The following is a 19,849-nucleotide window of genomic DNA, read 5'->3' as shown; positions in this document are numbered from 1 at the left end:
ATGACCCCTTCCTTCAGAAGCCGTTGGACCTCGGACCTGATGAAGGTCCGTCCTGGGCACTGTACCGTCGACTCCTGGTGGCGACTGGTTTGCAATCCGGGGTGAGGTTTGCAAACAAGGACGGGGGATCGACTCTTGAGGGTCGCAAGGCTGCAGACAGTGGGGGGGAGGATAGGGCCACCGAATTTAAATGTTAGACTCTGGATGTTACTTGGAAGTCTAACCCAGGAGTGCGGCCGCTCAGAGGTGGGGGAGACATAGAGTCTGTCATTTTAATCTCCCTCCCCTGGACCGTGAGGTTCGCTACACACCGTCCCGTGATCTGTACTTAATGGGAGCCAGAGGCCAGGGCGATTTTTGTTTGACCGGTAGACAGGGAGAGCGCAGCGTCGTACCGTGGTGGGGTGGAACGAAACTCGTCCGTGCTCCCGAGAGTCCAGCAGGCAATTCGTCTCATGCCCATTGAGCATATCCTTGTTGTTTGCCGTAGAGAGGGGTGCGGGGTTGAGATTGGTCCAGAGTGACTGAAGTGAGTTGTGGCAGATTAGTCGGAGTCGTCATCGGCATTGAGTAGTCACCCACGGGATCCTCGGGTTTCTCTCCCAATAGTCTCTGGCGGATCTGTGGGGACTGCATGCCTGCAACAAAGGCATCTCGGATGAGGAGTTCCGTTGCTCATTAGCAGACACTTGTGGGCAGCCGCAATTCCTCCCCAGTACAAGGAGGGCATGGTAAAAATCGTCCAGTGACTCACCAGGGATCTGCTGCCTTGTGGCTAGTAAGTGCCGAGCATAGACTTGATTTACCGGCTTGACGAAGTGTCCTTTAAGCAGGTCCATTGCCGCGTCGTAGTCAGCTGTGTCCTCGATGAGCGTATGTATGGCGGTGCCGACGCACGAGTGGAGGATGTGTAGTTTCTGCTCCTTCGTCGGGATGTTTTCCGCCGTACTAAGGTAGCTGTGGAAACAAGCCAGCCAGTGCTTAAATGTGGCTGTTGCATTCGCTGTGTGGGGGCTAGGTCGTAGACACTCCAGCTTGATGCGGAGCTCCATCCTTTAAAATCTTGTAGATTAAATTGATACGCGATCAATGAACACGGAAACGAAGGAGTGGTCCGAATCGAAGGCTTTAATCTACAAGACATGTGCCCAGCAGCAGGCTGCTGGGAACACGGGTTCTTATACTCCGCCTTGTAGGTGGAGCTACCTTCCTCTCGACCAATGAGAAGACAACACTTATCAAATAAAACCCCACCGAACTTGTAAAAAAAATAAAATGAATAAACTAAATGAAAAAAATAAATATTAAATGAATAAAAAAATGAATAAACCCACCCCCCCCGAGCTTGTAAAACAAAAAGCTGCAACCATTTAAAAAAATAGTGGCAGCACTGCGCATGCGCGCCGATGATCGTGTGCGTGTGCGGAATGCGGTCGAATTGTTTTACATGTTTGCAGCCATTTTAAAGGTCGCTTGCAGCTGGCGTTATTAAAAGCCAGCTGCTGCGCTGGGATTTGCGCGATCGGGAACACCGTGAAGGACGGCTTCGCGACCTTCCCGACACCCCCCATGACCCACCCACGGGTCACGCCCCGAGTTTAAAGAACACTGCTCTAAAGCTTTCACACCTTTCTAAAGAACTACAACCAAAATTGCACTCAATACTCCAGTTCTGTCTGAACCGGGTGGCCAGTCGGTTTGACATGCCTGCAGACCTGCTGCATTGGGAATCTTCCCAGCATTCTTAGCTGGATGGAGAGCATGAAGTTGGCGAATTGGGAGGCTACCTTCCGAAAGGTTGTGCTGGCAGGCACTCTGAGGGCATGTGTGGTCTCGGGACCCCCATCAGGGCTGGATGTTGGGGTCCCCAAAGCTCAACAGAAAATACAGCCTGTTAACTCTGTTTCTCTCTCCACAGATGTTGCCAGACTAGCTGAGTATTTCCAACATTTTCTGTTCTAGAATATAGTAGCATTACGGCAAATTGAACTCCAGTGTCACAGTAGACTTGATAAACATTGCCAATTCCATGTCAGATTGCTCCATCTAAGCCACTGGGCTGTTATGTGTCCTGCCCATTAAGAAGGTGGAAGAGGCACAATGTAAATCGCAACACTTTTTGCACTTTTTAATAAATATTTTCCCCCTCCTTTTTACACTAATTTTATTCTCTTAAAGCTTCCCTCTCACCACCTCAGATGTGATTAACTAATTTAACCCAAATCAGGAATTAAACCCTGATCTGTTCAGCTCAGCACCTTAAGCGGCGGTGGAGCCAAGTTTCCAGCATTTAAACCTGACCTCTATTTCTATGCCAATAACAGGAAAAAAGGTGAATTTCTCTGTTCCTCATCAGTCTAAAATAATCCATGCGGAATACAAACGGTAGCATTTCACTGAATATTACGTCTACCTATGGTAGTCTCCTAAACAGGATGTTATTCTCCCAATGCTGTCCTTTGTATACAGAAGTTCAATTTGGTTGACCATTGCTCATTGGTTCAGGATTGGTGGAAGTGACAACAGACAATGGAAAATCTGCAACATCATCTTCAACGTACTCGTACAATTTCTCCAAATTTTCTTGTGCCCTTTGTAATAATAGCAAAGGTCGACATGAAATACATTTCTGGTGACAGATGCTTCAGGCTGCACCTTGTAATTCAGCATTTTTAAAAATCCAAGTAATCCCATGACACCATACATTGTTGCTGCAAATGTCTTTATTTTATATAACTGCTTCTGTCTGCAATGCTGTGGAATTAAAGAGGATATATTGTCATACTTTCCTAACCAAGAAAGCTATCTGTAATTATAATGCATCGCTCAACTCTCTTTTTTCTTTGCTTCATCCTTCAAACAGCTTATACTATAAAGATAGCTTCGGCTCACACATTTCCTGTTACATTCCTCAGTTAATACAATTCCACTCACTAATTTGAAAAGATAAAACACAAAACAGAGAATGACAGAAGAATTGCAAACAAGTACATTGGATTATATGGCCATTGGGCAAATTCATGAAGTAAAATTAGCTATCCCATTCCTTTATCATTGTTCCCATCTATTTGACTCAAGATCTATTTTAACACGGAATGAGACAGCTGCATTCTTTTAATGTATAATTCTGCATAGCTTTTAGCAAGAATAAAATTGAATCATCCACTTTAGATTCAGAATCTTGGGTTACACGGTGGCACAACGGTTAACACTGCTGCATCACAGCGCCAGGGACCCGGGTTCGATTCCAGCCTTGGGTGACTACCTGTGTGGAGTTTGTACTACCTCCTCCTGTCTGCGTAGGTTTCCACTGAGTGCTCTGGTTTCCTCCCACAGTCCAGAGATGTGGAGGTAAGGTGCCTTGGCCATGTTAAATTGCCCCTTAGTGTCTAAAGATGCCGGGTGGCACGGTAGCACAATGGTTAGCACTGTTGCTTCACAGTGCCAGGGTCCCACGTTCGATTCCCGTTTGGGTCACTGTCTGTGTGGAGCCTGCACATTCTCCCCGTGTCTGAGTGGGTTTCTTCCGGGTGCTCTGGTTTCTTCCCACAAGTCCCAGAAGACGTGCTGTTAGGTGAATTGGACATTCTGAATTCTCCTTCTGTGATTCGTGATGTGTTAGGCAGGCTGGGTCGACGTGGATTGCACTTGATGCCGTGTAGCGAGAGACAGACCTCCAATACTTGATAAGATGCAACACGATTTTATTTAACGTCTTAACTACTATACATGCTCAACTGTGGGCTGACACTATACTGACTTGACAGGAGACCTAGTACTAGTCTGACCAGACTTCCCAGCTACCACATGGTGTTTGTACTGGCTAGCTCACGAACTGACTGTCTCAGTGGCTGGGTCCAGAGAGAACGGGAAACCTAGTGCCCTCTGGCTTTATAGTGGTCGTGTCCTGTCTGGTGATTGGCTGCACTGTTCTGTGTGCTTACTGGTCATCCTGTGTGTCAATCACTGCCTGTCTGCACTCCATCATATACATAGATGTATATTATGACAACCCGAACAGTCGCCGGAGTGTGGCGACTAGGGGCATTTCACAGTAACTTAATTGCAGTGTTAATGTAAGCCTACTTGTGACACTAATAAAGATTATTATTATTATGTGGAGTTGTGGAGTTATGTGGATAGGGTGGGGGAGTGGGCCTAGGTAGATTCTTTCAATGGGTCAGCGTAGACACGATGGGTTGATTTGTCCCCTTCTGCATTGTAGGAACTCTGTGATTCTAATCTGCTCTTTCGACCATCAACGACAGTAACGTAGATTGCTGTACAAACAATTTCCAGTTATTACACTTCTCTGGTATTTGCAAACAAATATCCCGACATCATATATTCTGTCTCACTGAGTTTGTGTTAGCTGATAAAAATTCATGTGCATTCCTCTGGGTTTTAGGTGACTAAACAGGCCAATCACAAAAATACTAAATCCAAGAGAGAAGAATAATACAAAATCTGTAGAGTGCCATACACATTTAGTATAAATTGATTCGCCGCAGATGGATTTGAATTAATGCTCTTTGAAGTATTAATATGCTATGTACATCAGGGGCCAGATTCTCCACTGGCTGTCGCTGAATTTGGGAAACCTGATTGGGCGGAGAATAGGTTCCGACGCTGAAATTGCGACGGGCACTGATTTGACGCCAAATCGCAATTCTCCGTCACCTCGACAGCGAAGTCAATGCGTTCCGGAACTCACATGCAGTAAACACAGTCATACGCGGACCTGGCCCGACACTGTATTCGCCGGAACCTCCGTGAGTCTCCTCCTCCGACGGGCCGAGTTCCCGATGGCGTGGTTCACTTGTGTCTTTATAAAATGTGAAACCTGCTTAGTGGCTGATGAAGGAGAGAGAGTGGAGGTAGGACCCAGAGAGGAACGACTGCAGGCTGCCAGCCTGGACACTGGCCGTACAGGCTGGGTGGGGTCAGTGGCGTGCAGAGGGGGGGGGCTGACGGTGCGCTGGCCCCGGGCATCCATTGGATGGGGGCAGCAGTGTGAAGAGAATGGAGCGCGCCTGCGCACCGCGTGGGGCCGGAGCCGCGCCTGCCACCACGGTCGGCCGGAGGCGCCCCCCCGCGGTTGCCGCTGGTGAAGAGGCGGCTTTGCACTCGGCGCTGGAGCGTGAACAAAAAGGGCGCGAATTCCCCCGAATCGACGGCAATCAATGCCACCATGGGTGAGTTTTATTTATTCTTTATCTTTATCTTTTGATCCATTTTTAAACTCTTCTCTGAACCCTCTCTATAGTTGTCAACTTACTAAACTGTCGTGCCCAGAATTTGACATTGGGCCAGGGGCACCCATTTGGGACAGAACCAGTATTTTATAAAGATTCATCATGGCCTCTTAACTTTTGCCCTCTTACCCTTTATACTTAAAGCCCAGGGTCCTATAAATGGGAGATTCTCAGAGACAGGGGCAGCACGGTAGCATGGTGGTTAGCATAAATGCTTCACAGCTCCAGGGTCCCAGGTTCGGTTCCCGGCTGGGTCACTGTCTGTGCGGAGCCTGCACGTCCTCCCCGTGTGTGCATGGGTTTCCTCCGGGTGCTCCGGTTTCCTCCCACAGTCCAAAGATGTGCGGGTTAGGTGGATTGGCCATGCTAAATTGCCCGTAGTGTCCTAAAAAAGTAAGGTTGGGGGGGGGGTTGTTGGGTTACGGGTATAGGGTGGATACGTTGGTTTGAGTAGGGTGATCATTGCTCGGCACAACATCGAGGGCTGAAGGGCCTGTTCTGTGCTGTACTGTTCTATGTTCTATGTTCTACTTGACTGCAAGCTCCTGGAGCTCGGATCTTGAACAGAGCTTTTATATCTGGATTTGGGGACCCTTTATGCACTGGCATAGTGCAAAAACAGGCCCCACATGACCAGGGTTTTGTGAAGAAGAAGGGATCTGGAAATGTGTCGACTGTGAAAATTATATTTGTGGAAATTGGGTGAAGTAATGCCGGTGTTTGATGAGACTTGGTGCTAAAGCTTTAGAGAAATGAAGATGGAATTTGATTTGAAGAAGTTCAACGTTTTGAAGGATATTGTGGCTGAAATGAATGCGATACGTGCTGAATGGGCTGACTGAGAAATGTGTGAGATATGTCTTTGTATCTGCTATGTGTAATTTATCGGTCATATTATTGCAATTTTCCTGTTAATTCATGTTTAATTTACGTTGATTTTGGTGTGATTGCTAATATAAAAGTGAAGTCTTGTATATGGTCTTAGTTGGGTTGTTTGTAGTTTGTTTCCACAAGGGTCATAACAGTATTTCCATGACGTTGCTGCTCTTATCCTTCTCCATGGGGGTTGCAGAGGAGGGAGGCACAACTTTCGAGACATAACATCTCACCCATTGCTGCAAAGCAAAATGACTGAAGAAGAGAACAGTATCCCTAGAATCCCAGCGCTAAGGACCTCTGCGCGGCACTGGGTGGGGTGGGTGGGCCCTTCCAGGGCCGGGGGAGGGGGGAAAAGGCCGAATGGTGGGAGTAGCCCCACACGGGACTGGGGCAGTGTCCAGGCACGGACCGCCATTACCGCGGACTGCAAGACAGCCATTTTGCTGCGCATCCCCACTGACCACCAACCTTGGCCCCCGGTTCTGCAGAGTGACACCGACTGTATGGGCGCCTTCATCCCGTATCCCCCCCCCCCGAACCTGGCTGCCACCCACTGGCGGCCCACCCAAGGCAACACCCAGAGTAGCCCCTACAGGGGCTGCGGTGCCTAGCCGCGGTGGGGGCAGTGCCAGCCAATGTTACTTCTGGCATCAGGGACAGGCGCCAGGGCCAGAGTCCCCCATGGTGCCAGCCACCGAGGTAGACAGGGGTCCAGGAATGGAGGGGGGAGGGAATGCGAGGGTGGCCAACCGAAGCCACCATGTAGCCTGGTGGGCCTGGTTGGGCACGGGGATACGCTCCATGCTAATATGTTGGCCTTCCACCTCCTGCAGTCAATGGATGTTGGTATTTGGCCAGCAATGGTGGCCTTCCTGCTAGTCGCCGCAGCCCTGAGGGATGCCCTGTGACTGTTCGAGCTGGTGCTGCTCAAGGAGAAGGAAGCTTCAGCAGCAGAGCGTGCAGCAGCGGAGTGGGCAGCAATGGAGCGGGCAGCAGAGGGGCAGGTGACAGTGCCCAGGATGGAGAGTCAGCTGCCCAACCGGCTGAGGAGGTCTCCGATTGACCGTCACCACTGGTCAGTTGAGGACCTGCCGGACCGGGCATGCTATGAAACCTCTGGCTGAGCAGAGAGACAGTGCGACATTTGTGCCAAATCATGCCCCATCTGGCATTGCAAGTGTATGGGGCAGGGCACCCGCTCCCAGTAGCCATCAAGGTGACCATCACCTTGAACCTCAAAACCACAGGATCCTTCCTGGCACTGAGTGAGGATCTGTCCAGGATCTCACAGACCTCGGTGCACAGGTGCATCCGCACAGTCACGGGGACACTATATGCTCAATACAATCATTTTGATGTGGACCAAGCCCACCAGGATGCCCTGGCAGCGGGGTTTGCCACCATCGACAGTATGTCCAGTGTCCAGGGGGTGATCAACGGGATGCATGTCTCCCTACAAGCACCTGCAGATAACAGGCTGCTCTACACAAACCAAAAGGCATACCACTCAATGAACGTGCAGGTGATTTGTGACTGACAGCTGCGCATTATACACATCTGTGCCAGATACCCAGGCGGTGTGTACGATGCCTTCATCCTGGCACAATCGACAATTCCTGACTTGTTCGAGACGCTGGAGGGTTGGCTCCTGGGCGACAGGGGTTATCAGCAGTCGTGGCTGATGACACCTATCCGGAGGCCACAGACCGATGCAGAGACCTCCTACAAGGACATCCGTACAGCAACCAGGAGTATGATCAAGTGTTGCTTTGGCCTCCTGAAAATGCGATTCAGGTGCCTGGACTGCTCTGGAGAGGCCCTCCAGTATGATGGTGAGGGGATCGGCCGCATTATGGTGGCCTGCTGTATTCTCCACAACATCACAGAGCAGAGGAGGAGGAATGGCAGACCTCATCTGATGAGCAGGATACGGGGGAGGGTGAGGGTGGACAGGACATGGAGCCCAGGCAGGCATTGGAGGCCGCATGACGTGTGTGCCAGGGCCAATGAATACGGGATGCTCTGATCGCCTCCAAGGTTAGTGACAAGGGGAAAGGGTGGGGGGAGGGGGGAATGGAGGACGGGGACAGGTGGGGACTGTCCAGGGGCCACGGACACCGCATCCCAACCCCACACTCCCTCACTGCCCCCCCCCCCCATCACCCCCACCCCGGCCCCGAGCCAAACCCCGCCTGCAACTCCCTCCGTGATACGTACCTGCCACACTATGGGGTAGGAGCCCTGGATTGGTAGGAACAGCGGGTCTGGTCCATGGGATGGAGGATGATGACGACCCACTTTGCGATGAGCCTCTGGTTCTCCGCATTGTTTGACAACATCTGACTCCTGCCCATGTTAGCACTTTCCACTGTCCACCTGGGTGATCCCTACATGCGAGCTGGCCATTCCATCACATGGTCCCATCGTATCCCTGGGGTGGCAGAGGTGGAGATGGTCAGTGTGGGGAAGGGTTGGGGGTTGGGGGTTGCTGGGGAATGTGGAGCCCAGCCCACTCACAGGGTCTACCCATTCCCCCCCCCCCCCCCCTGCAACGTCTGCACCCCTCCCTTACCTTTTGAGATTTATTCTCAGATCACTTTGAACACATTATATTATAAGTTTAAAATTTAAATTATTACATTTCTTTATTGTCTGATGTCAGAAGGCTATGAGTATGTTTGCAGCAATGTGTCGAATCCTGCTACAGAACGTCACGAAGAATATACAGAACGCACAAAATTTTATTTATTTATGAAGATACAAATATTTTGAAGTTCAAACAGCATAGTGCCAGGAGTGGTGCATATAATTTGAAGCACCATTTATAAAATACTGGCATCTACACAATGGCTGACACCTTACTTATCTGTAACCTTTCTCAAAGGCTTTCAACAGATGATGTGAATGACATCCATGTAAATATGATGCCACTTTGAGTAAATGATGCTATTTTTGGATTGTGGGAAATAAAACAAAAAATGTGACAGGCTCGCCATCAATCTAATAAACACTTGAAAATATGAAACCCATCGAGCAATCCAAAGTTTGGTTTGTAAATTAAAACAATATCACAAAAGTCACATTGCATTGTTATTACAGGGCATGATGTTGTATATTTCAAGTACAATGTAATAATACTTGTTACAAAATTGTCCGTTTTTGCTTTACAAGAATAACAGTGAGAATGTCTTGGTGAAACTTTCATTTCCATTCTTTCTGATGAAAATTTTGGAAGTTTAATATTGTGCACTAAATTATCAAGGAAACATTTTGCCTTGGGCCTTTATTTGAGATTCTTGTGATTACAGTGTTGCTCGACCCGACATTTGTTACAGAAATATAAGTGACTCTCTGACCTGTGAAGGATAGAGCAGAAAACATCAAGAGACAGGAGTATTAACATTGTGAAGGTGAATCACAGCACCTCATAGACGACACAGATGCTGCAGGTTAATGTTGGCATGTAAGTACTGCAACCCATCCAGCGTTTGAAATGTACAATGGGCGGAATCTAACCATAAAATGGCAAAATGTCAGCTCAGGCAATAAAAGCAGAGTGAAACCCATCGACAGAGTTGGCGGGATTTCTCACAGTATCTTATGCCACTTTAAGAAAAGTTTTTCTCCCTGCAAGAATCGGGCCGTGCTCCGGGCACCCCCACCCCGGGGAAATTTAATCAGCAATTATTCAGCAATTCCATATGAATTATTGAATTTACAGTGCAGAAGGAGGCCATTCGGCCCATCGAGTCTGCACCGGCCCTTGGAAAGTGCATCCTACTCAAGCCCACACCTCCAGCCTATCCTCGCAACCCAGTAACTCCACCTAATCTTTTGGACTCTAAGGGGCAATTTAATATGGCCAATCCACCTAAACTGATTTTCTTTGGACTGTGGGAGCAAAGCCATGCTGACGCGGGGAGAAAGTGCATACTCCACACAGTCACCAGAGCCGGAATTGAACCCGGGTCCCTGGAGCTTTGAGGCAGCAGTGCTAACCACTGTGCTATCGTGTGGCCATATATTCATCTCCCCAGCACCTGTTCCACATCCATTCAAGGGGCATGGCAGCACAGAAGCCAGCTCTGCATTTTACTGTGGGAGCCCTGACCAGACACTTGGATGGTTGCAGCTGAGGCGGAGTGCACTCTAACCACAATCTGGGAGGCAGCTCACCAGCAGGGCCACCATCCCCGGCTGGGAGGCAATACCTGCCTTGGTCAGTGCCAGCACTCTGCAGAGGAGGACGGGCAACTGTGCGGGAAGAAGGTGAATGGCTTTCTTCGCATGGCTCGGGTAATCTGCCTTCTCCAGTATCTCACTGCACCCCCTCACCTACCCCTCATACCTCCAAAGTGTCCTTTTACCCATTAACCTTACTAGTTGTCCATGTGTCACAAATCCTTCTCTCCAACCCCCCCAACCCCACCTCCATAGTGCTCCTCCACCCCCTATGGTGCCATCTTCCCCCCACCCACCCCCCCCTCCCCCCATCTTAATTTGCTCCTCACATCCTTCTCCCAGTCAAGTTCCATGCATGCCACTTCCCAAGCATTTGAACTGGCAGGTATGCTGCCTGCAATCTCCCCATCTGTGTATGGGCAAGACAAACTGGAGCACAAATGGCGTCAAATGGCGCAGCCATCTTCAGTAATGCGTGAGCTTAGAAACCTGCCCTCGCACGAGGGGCGTGCACTTGAACTGGCTGGGAGGAGCCGGACTGTGCCTGTGCACATAGCTAAGTGGTGGCAGCGAGGAAAAATTAGAACCCTCAGGATATACAGTCACACGCAAAACCTCATGCGGGAGGTTTTCACAGTGAGCCCCTGTGTTCCTCCATGGGATAGAGGTGCAGCTGGAGTAAGGTCCAGAAGCCCCACCATCCTCTGGCGCTGCCACTCATAGATTCCCACCTGCGTCTGCACCTTGCGGTTGAAGCCCTCAGCCATGGGGATCAAGCTCTCAGTCATTGGGTGGACATTCCCACCATGGAGTGCAGGTCCTGCATCAAGGTAAATTCTCACACCATTAATCACCCGTGATGTACTAATGCCATCTCACTTCCCTTGCAGGGCCAACAGTCAACTATCCTGAACTACCTCGTGCCCCGAGAAGATCCTGAGCAGAGCAGCTCAGGGGGAGATTTCATAGCTGTCACCCGCAGCCTCCACCAGAGCAGATACTCACACCTTGGAGGGAATAACTGGTAGACAGGCCTCTGCATCACTCACTAATGAGCCCCTGACCGATGATGCATCCCAGATCTGATGGAACCGTAAAGGCAGAGTCGCAAGAGCCAGGAAGGGATGAAAGCATCACTCTTCAGGCTGCAAGGCTGACTGGAGGAGTCCAATCGCCTTCTGTCCAAGGAGATGGTCCTCACTCAGACACACCAAGGCCTTCATTGCAATGGTGGTATCCGCAGTGGAAACCTTGATGCAGGACCTGCACTCCATGGTGGGAATGTCCACCCAATGACTGAGAACTTGATCCCCATGGCTGAGGGCTTCAACCGCAAGGTGCAGACGCAGGTGGGAATCTATGAGTGGCAGCGCCAGAGGATGGCGGGGCTTCTGGACTTTACTCCAGCTGCACCTCTATCCCATGGAGGAACACAGGGGCTCCCAAGCACCCGAAGCGAAGAGGATTGGCGGGAGCATGGTCCGGGGCCCTCAGCCCAGGGACACCGGGGGAACCCAGGCTATCTGACATCCCCCTCCCTGTGAGCAACATATTTCCAGCCCAGCCGACCAAGGAGGCAACACTGCAACATCCGTGCTGCTCGAAGGTACATCAGGAACGTCAAGTCTGGCCCCTCAGAGGATGCTTGCCAAAGTCATCTCAGGCAACAGGGCATGAAAGGCAGGAGACTACCTATACCCCGACTGTGGATCCTGGGCAAACATTACACATAGTGTGAGGGCGACAAAGAGCAGGAATCTGTGGCACCTTGTGGACACGGGAGATCGCAGACACTAGTTAAGACAGGGCAGCACAATGACATAGCACTTGTAACAAATTCCACCACCCTGTCCTTTCAAGGGCCCAACATCTGCAAACCCCACCTCCCCCGGGCATTTGGCACTTCATCCCTGTGCAGTAAGAGAGTTGCAGCACTCTGTCTCTCCCACCTCCCACACTGATGACTCACTGAAGATGCGCGGCTGCTGCCAACCACCACAGCATCAATGCTCGGGCCTCTCACATGAGCCACATTTATGCAATGATGAGGATGCCATGGGCTGACAAAGTGCTGAGAGCTGCCCTGGATGTTTTACAGGATCACAACTGGATCTTTGACATTGAAGGGGGTGGAACCAAATGAGACGTTGGACATTGAAGCAGATGGACACTGAAGGGGAGGAAGCAGATGAGAACACATCCCATGTTCTGAACCCAATGATAAGCCCATCCTTTGGCAGGATATGTTCAGCTCTATGTTAGGCAGGCATCAGACATATCTCTGAGGATGAGAGGAGCATTGCTCTGTCCTCAATGCAAGTCATCATCATTTTCCTGCAGAGTCTGGCCAATGCTTTTAGCCCCCTGCCTATAGAATTGGCCACCACACTAATGCTGAGATAGCGGTCCCTTCATATAGAGATTTCCTCACCTTGAGTCCTGCTTGTCCCCAAACCTAGAGGCTTTGATGGCATCCCTAACTGATAGTCCAAGCGGGCATTGACCATGTCCCTTGGTCCATCCTCCTCCTCCTTGGCAGGTTGCCCCTCCCTGTCCTCCTCAACCTCCCCCTCATCCGAGGAGATCTGCACTCCCCCATCTCCTGTTCCAGATGGTCTCCCCTCTGCAGGGCCAGGTTGTGCAGAGCACAGAACACAGTAATGTGGGACACTATGTGGATGCTGTCCGGAGGGGTCCCCTGCACCCCCACCTTCCCCAATTGGTCAGAGACTGGAACCGCATCTTAAACTGTCCGATCACCTGCTCCACAGCATGCGCGTTGAAGCATGTGTCTCATTGTAGAAATTCTCAGTTTGTGACCTCTATCATGAGCCACCTCCTTATTGGGTACCCTTTGTCTTTGAGGATCCATCCCTCCAGATGTTTCTCTCCCTCAAAGACGTTTGAGGATATCAAGATATAACTTTCACGTATGTTCCCAGGGAAACAGGCACACACCTGCATGATTCTCATTGTGTGGTCACAAACGATCTGGAAGTTGAGGGAATAGTATCCCTTGCGGTTCATAAATGACGCTGCATGACGCCATGGAGACTGCAGGACCCAATGGGTGCAGTCTATTGAACCCAGCGCTCGGGGCATGCCAATGAAACAGGCAAAGCCCATGGTCCTGGCATCTTGGCTCTTCTGGTCCCGGTCCAAGTTTATATTATGATGAATGTTGGAATTTCTGATGTATGTGGTATTTTAAGTATTTGGTGCGGTAAGGGTTAAAAGTTTGAGTTTGTGATTGCTGCCAATCATGTTTCAAAAGAATCCTGGTTTGAAAGATTTTCCAAGCCAGAGGTACAATTAAAGCATCTTAAAAGCTTGGGCTAATCGATTTTTGTTTGGATTAAGTAAGTTCCCTGGGAGTAGATAGTTAATATATTGGGTGGGATTCTCCGTTGGCCGATGCCAAAATCGGGAAAGACAATTTGGCGGGGAATTGGTTGTGAGGCCTAAATCATGCCACCTTGTTGGCTGATGAGTGGTGGGGTGGAGTGCTAATATGCGGCTGCAGCATGTCAGCCTCTCGAGTGCCAATCCTGAGCCCAGCGAATCAGATACCGTTTTTCATAGAGTCGGTCATGTTCAACATGGCAGCAGAGCTAGACCGTTAATGGGTCCTGAATTGCTCCAAAAGTGACAACAATTGTGCTGTCACAGAAGTCCACCAATTCTGTCCCGGCATCAGCACTTAGACTCTGAACTGGAGAATTCTGCCCAATGTGTTTCATCTTTAAGATGATGTGACTAATGGGAGGAGGCTAGAGTACCAAGCATTTTATCAGCAAAGCAGAGGTTGTTTAGTTGGGAAATGGAAGTCAAGCCATAAAGACAGTGTCTGAAGACTTCAGCTAGAAGTTCTGATAGGATTCAAGTCTATTTCTTAAAACAGTCTTAAGAAACATCTCTTAAGCAATAATGCTCAATAATGAGTCTGTATTTAAAAGTGGATTGAGAGCTGAAATTGTTTTGTTGTTTGAGGGGGAATAAAGATAGCAATTAAGGGTTGTTATTTCACTGTATTGATTAGCATTATTTAATGTGTAATTAGAAGCTATTTTCTTGTGTGATGTTAAATATATTTTAATGCTGTGTTAGTAATAAAGTTTGTTTTACTATACCATTTCACTACTTTGCATAAAACCACTCCTGGAGCGAGGTAGGCTTCACAGTCTTACAAAATTAAAATACAAGATTGGGGTTTCCATCCAGTATCCGAGCCACTGTTGGGGTCTGGTCTCGGATCGTGATAATATAGATGTTGATCCTCACATAAAGGACATCTGTCACTTACCTTTTGCAATTTGGTGCTGTTGACTGGGTGATCCCTGAAACTAGTCATTGCCATAGAAGCTCAGAGCTGTGGTGACTTTAAGGGACACTGGGATTCTGTGTCCTCCCATCCCATGTTGTGACAGCTCTTTCAGGACTTGGCAAAGGTGTCCACTCTCCCCTGGGACAGACACAGCCTTCTCTCGCACTCTGGTTCCAACATCTGGACACCATGTAAACCGATGAGATAAGGGTGATGATTGACAGGTGGAATTGTGATATAGTAGCCATCATGGAGATATGGCTGAAGGAGGGCAGGATTTGCAGCTCAACGTCTCGGGATATAGAATTTTCAGGCAAGACAGAGGAGGGGATAAAAGAGGAGGGGACATTGCATTATTAGTTAAGGAGTCAGTTACTGCAGTAACTGGAGAGGGCATCAAATGAAACTTGTGGGTAGAGCTGAGGAATAAAAAACAGTCACATTGTGAGGTATTTATTATAGACTCCCAGATAGTCAGCGGGAAATTGAGGAACAAATATGTGTGCAATTCACAGAGCTCTGTAAAAATAATAATAGGCTAATTATGTTAGGTGTTTTCAACTTTCCTAACATTAATTGGGATAGTCATCATGTTTAGAGCTTTGATGGAGTGGAGTTCTTAAATATATGCAGGAAAACTTGTAACTCAATATGTTGAAGGTCCAACAAGGGATGGTGCAAAGCTGGACCTAATTCTGGTGAATGAAGCCAGTCAGGCGGTTGATGTGTTGATGGAGGGCATTTTGATAGCGACCACAACATGGCACAATTAAGTTTATTGTGGACAAAGAAACAGAAACGTGCAAATAAGTTTTGGATTGGGGAGAGCGGATTTTAGTAAAATAAGGCATGATCTGGCCAAGATAAACTGGAAAGAGTTAATTGTGGGGAAATCAACAGAAGAGCAATGGGGGATGTTCAGAAATGGAAATGGGGAGGGTACAGGCCCAACATGTTCCCTCTCGGATAATAGGATGGAGTAATAAGCCCAAAGAACCATGGATAACCAGAGAAATTCAGGATATGAAGGCTTTTACCAAGTACAAGGGGAGGAAATCAATGCAGGCATTAGTGGAGTATAGGAATGCAGGATGGAGCTTGAGAAATGATTAGGGGAGCAAAGAGGGGATATTAGAATGCTCTAGCTAGTGAAAGTAGAGAACATCCCAAGATATACTACAAGTATATCAATGGTCAGGTTAATGGTTCACATCACGTTGAATGCAACAGTCAAGAAAGCATAACAACATCTCGACTTCTTACGGAAACTAAAGAAATTCGGCATGTCTGCATCGACTCTCACAAACTTCTACAGATGTGCCATAGAGAACATCCTATCCAGCTGCATCACAGCTTGGTATGGCAACTGCTCGGCCCAAGATCACAAGAAACTGCAGAGTGTAGTGAACTCAGCCCAACGCATCACACAAGTTTGGTACCCTCCCATTGATTCTGTCTGCACCTCCCGCTGCCTCAGGGAGGCAGACGGCATTGTCAGAGACCCCTCACACCAGGCTTTGACCTCTTCCAGACCCTTCCATCAGCAAAAGATACAGAAGACCCACACATACAGGCATAGGAACAGTTTCTTCCCCACAACTACCAGATTCCTCAACGACTCTCCATTGGACTGATTTATGCCCTGTAAGAACACTATTCACGTATTGCTTTGTTGGCCCCTTGCTCCGCACTGTAACCAATCACTGTTTGTCGATGTACCATTTGTCAATGTACTCTGTCGATTATTCTTTTGTCCACTATGTACATACTGTGTACGTTCCCGTTTCACTGTACTTCGATACATGTGACAATAAATATCAATCAATCAATCAATGGGAAGAAAATAACCAGGGAAAGAGTAGGACCCATTAGAGACTAAGGAGGAGATCTGTGGGTGGAGCTAAAGGACATTGGTAGGGCATATCGAATGAATTACTTCACATCTATCTTCATCCAAGAGAATGAGGAGGTAGATATGGAATTCAGGGAGAGAGACTGTGAGGTCCTTGAGCAAATTGTCATAGGGAGTGACAAGTTATTGGAGATGTTGGTAGGCTTAAATGTGGACAAATCTCTCAGTCCAGATGACTTGTATTCCAGGATGCTTTGGGAGGGAAGGGAGAAGATTGCAGGGACTCTGACCCAAATGTTATTCCTCTCTGGCCACGGGGGAGGTGCCAGGGGACTGGAGAACAGCTAATGTGGTTCCTCTATTTAGGAAAGGTTGTTAAGGTAAGCCAGGACTACAAACCAGAGAGTCTCACGTCAATGGTTGGGAAAATATTGGAGAAAGTTTATCTCCACTTGGAGAGGCAAGTTTGACCAGGAATAGTCAACATGGCTTTGTCAGAGAGAGATCATGCCTCATAAATGTGATTGAATTTTTTGAGCATGCAACAATGTGTGTTGTTGCAGGTAGTGCAGTCAATGTAGTTTACATGGATTCAGCAAAGCATTTGCTAAGGTGCACATGGGAGAACTTATAAAGACGGCAAATGCACAACGGATACAGGGTAACTTGATAAGGTGGATTCAAAGTTGGCTTAGCTGTAGGAGACAGAGGGTGATGACAGACAACTGCTTTCGTGACTGGAAGCGTACCACAGGGATCTGTGCTGGGTCCCCTATTATTTGTCATTATATAAACGACATAGATGACTATGTTGGGGGAGAGTAGAATCAGTAAGTTTGCGGATGATACAATAATTGGCCAGCTAGTTAACAGGAGGTTGAGTGCCCTGGGTCACAGGAAGATATAAACGGGATGGCCAATGGCAGAAAAGTGGCAGATCGAATTCAACCCTGAAAAGTGTGAGGTGATTTACTTTGGAAGGAAATATCGACAAGGAAGTGTCAATGAATGGTCTGACATTGGGAAGTTGCCGAGGAACAAAGGGTACCTTGACGTGTTTGTCCATAGATCTCTGAAGGCAGAAATGCAGTTAATAGGGTGGTGAAAAAGGGCATATGGGGCACTTGCCGTTATCCATCGAGACATAGATTACAAAAACAGGGATGCCATGTTGGAAGAGGGGTGCCTTCAGGGACTCCATAGTGGGCTGTGCTCACTTGGGGGCGGGGGGGGGGGGGGGGCTACGTGGTAATGTTCATGTGTGTGGGAGTGTGGGGAACCCTCACTTAGAAATGGTGGCCAGATCTCTGAGAAGCCGGTCTGGCCAATGAGTTCAGCTCCCCAGTGATGAAAGTAATTAGAGGTGTGGCCTACTCCAGTGAGAAATTCCCAGGCCCAAAATTGTGTGGTTCGATTGCAGTGGGGAACGTGCCCATAGAACCGGTGGAACATCCCAGGAAACCCGCGACAAATAACACTTAAAAACTTTTCCGTTAGATCGCTCTTTATATTTTAGAAACAATGACAGCATAAATTATAAGCAGAGCAGCCCATTGTTTCTCAGTCTGCAGTCACAACGGTATTTTCATTGCTATTATATACTTTCTCAATCCTTAGAATCACAAGTGGATCCTAATTTATCCTTGTCTTACCTGATTGTGTATCTTAGTTTCAATGGCAAAAATTTTACCAAGTCAAAGGAAAGGAAAAATAAGAAACAAATGTCATTACAAACAACGTCATATGTACCTGACGTTTTCAGCCTTCTCCTCCTGTCCCAAGGCAGGTTGATAGTGCTGGTGGCCATCTGCCTGGCAGCGGCAGGAAGGCAACTGATCTGTTAAGAGGGCAATCAATAGTACTTTTCTGGTAAAATTTCCTGTTTCCCACAGCGGAGCAATGTCATCCTGCATCCCTAATTGGCAGGAGACAGGAGAAGCTGAAATCATCTTAAAATGGACTGCTTCAGTGAAGTTGTGAAGACTTTGATCAGTGTCACTGAACACCTGAGAGATGTTCAGGCTGTGAGGTTACCTTACACACCATTGATTCGCCAGGTAGTGTTGTTGCTGCTTAGCAGGTGAGTGCCAACTGGGGTATTGTGCGAAGCAAATAATGGCATGATGGGAAAACTAGTCAAGTTTTCTTGGTACAATAAATTTAAACTGACCTTCGCATAACCTAAAGGCACAAATACAAGCAGCCCAAGGTCACGTGACCTGAGAACTGGCTGACTCTAAACTCGGATAAGGCCGTTCGTCATAAGAACCAGAGCAGTCTAAATACATACGATAAGCGAAAAAATTCTCTCTTTCCGTACTTAAACAAATTTGCTCCATCTCTTAAAACATGTACCAAAAGACAAGATAATGATATGAGACCCGGAGTCCTCTAAAGGTCAGCAAGGTGACGCCATTGTAATGGTTATTACTCATGTTTTACTTTGATCAAATTCCTGACCAAGCTGTATTCATGTTATCTTGATCCTATAATGTATAAAACATCTTATTCTTTTGTGATATTGCAGACTTGGAAGGGAACCAGCAGTTTGTACTTGACTGGCTTCCGACTTCAAGTCTCAGCCATACTGCTAGCATTATAATTCATAAATAAAGTTTAGTTTTGCTAATGAACGTTGTTTGATCTTTCTATCACAGTCCAGAAGCGGGGAAAATATTGACTACGACACCAACAACCTGGAATTCAGCTACCTTCAGATGCATTTCCGTGTGTTGGGAGTGGGATTTGTGGCTGCAACGTGTTAGCCTCTCGAGTGCCAATCCCGACCCCAGCGAATCAGACATTGTTTTCATTGGAATCGCACTAGACTTGCATCTTTGACTTTGTCTATATAAAGTTTCTGGAACATACCTCTCCAGTCACCTGAGGAAGGAGCAGTGCTTCGAAAGCTAGTGATTTGAAACAAACCTTTTCAGACTTTAACCTGGTGTTGTAAGGCTTCTTTACTTTTCTCACCCCAGTCTAACGCCGGCATCTCCACATCATGCATAAATAATAAACAGCAAGGGCAGCATGGTGGCACAATGGTTAGCATTGCAGTCTCACGGTGCTGAGGACCCGGGTTCGATCCTGGCTCTGGGTCACTGTCCGTCTGAGTTTGCACATTCTTTCCGTGTTTGCGTGGGTTTCGCCCCCACAACCCAAAGATATGCAGGGTAGGTGGATTGAACATGCTAAATTGCCCCTTAATTGAAAAATGAATTGGGTACTCTAAATTTATTTTAAAAATAAAAATAATAATATACAGCATATTTTGGATGTATGTAGCTATGTGGTGCCACATTTCTGCTGGGAGTAATACAGGTGTTTGCGGCTGTGTAAGACGTTTCTTCATTG

Source organism: Scyliorhinus canicula, chromosome 11, assembly GCF_902713615.1.
Source record: "Scyliorhinus canicula chromosome 11, sScyCan1.1, whole genome shotgun sequence".
Lineage (NCBI taxonomy): Eukaryota > Metazoa > Chordata > Chondrichthyes > Carcharhiniformes > Scyliorhinidae > Scyliorhinus > Scyliorhinus canicula.
Note: the sequence above shows the minus strand (reverse complement) of the source record.